The sequence below is a fragment of the Lolium perenne genome, chromosome 1, assembly GCF_019359855.2.
Source record: "Lolium perenne isolate Kyuss_39 chromosome 1, Kyuss_2.0, whole genome shotgun sequence".
NCBI classification, from domain to species: Eukaryota; Viridiplantae; Streptophyta; class Magnoliopsida; order Poales; family Poaceae; genus Lolium; species Lolium perenne.
The window spans coordinates 123,349,858-123,351,387 of record NC_067244.2 but is presented as its reverse complement, the minus strand read 5'-3'; positions in this window follow the sequence as shown (position 1 = coordinate 123,351,387).

Here is a 1,530-nt window from a genome sequence, read left to right as displayed (position 1 = left end):
ATTAAGATGAGGGTCAATGATTTTGATTGTAATGCTTTATGTGATCTTGGTGCAAGTATTTCTGTTATGCCTAAGAAAATCTATGATATGCTTGACTTGCCACCATTGAAAAATTATTATTTGGATGTTAATCTTGCTGATAATGCTATAAAGAAACCTTTGGGGAGGATTGATAATGTTCGTATTATGGTTAACAATAACCTTGTCCCCATTGATTTTGTTGTCTTGGATATTGAATGCAATGCATCTTGTCCCATTATATTGGGAAGACCTTTTGTTCGAACTGTTGGTGCTACCATTGATATGAAGGAAGGTAATATTAAATACCAATTTCCTCTCAAGAAAGGTATGGAACACTTCCCTAGAAAGAGAATGAAGTTACCTTATGATTCTATTATTAGAACAAATTATGATGTCGATGCTTCATCTCTTGATAATACTTGATTCACACTTTCTGCGCCTAGCTGAAAGGCGTTAAAGAAAAGCGCTTATGGGAGACAACCCATTATTTTACTTCTGCACTTTATTTTATATTTGAGTCTTGGAAGTTGTTACTACTGTAGCAACCTCTCCTTATCTTTATTTTATTGCATTGTTGTGCCAAGTAAAGTCTTTGATAGTAAAGTCAATACTAGATTTGGATTACTGCGCAGAAACAGATTTCTTGCTGTCACGAATTTGAGCAGGGTTCTCTGTAAGTAACTCAGAAAAATCTGCCTATTTACGTGCGTGATCCTTAGATATGTACGCAACTTTCATTCAATTTGAGCATTTTCATCTGAGCAAGTTAAGTGCCCCTGAAAAATTCGTCTTTACGGACTGTTCTGTTTTGACAGATTCTGCCTTTTATTTCGCATTGCCTGTTTTGCTATGTTTGATGGATTTCTTTGTTCCATTAACTTTCAGTAGCTTTGTGCAATGTCCAGAAGTGTTAAGAATGATTATGTCACCTCTGAATATATGAAGTTTCAATTATGCACTAACCCTCTAATGAGTTTGTGAGTTTGGTGTGGAGGAAGTTTTCAAGGGTCGAGAGAGGAGGATGATACAATATGATCAAGAAGAGTGAAAAGTCTAAGCTTGGGGATGCCCCCGTGGTTCATCCCTGCATATTTTAAGAAGACTCAAGCATCTAAGCTTGGGGATGCCCAAGGCATCCCCTTCTTCATCGACAACTTATCAGGTCACCTCTAGTGAAACTATATTTTTATTCAGTCACATCTTATGTGCTTTACTTGGAGCGTTTGTTTGTTTTTATTTTTGTTTTTGTTTGAATAAAATCGGATCCTAGCATTCTTTGTTTGGGAGAGAGACACGCTCCGCTGTTGCATATGAACACATGTGTTCTTAGCTTTATTCTTAATGTTCATTGCGAAGGTTGAACTACTTCGTTCATTGATATATGGTTGGAAACGGAAAATGCCGCATGTGGTAAATGGTATAATGTCTTGAATAATTTGATACTTGGCAATTCTTGTGCTCATATAGATCATGTTTAAGCTCTTGCATCATGTACCTTGCATCTATTAA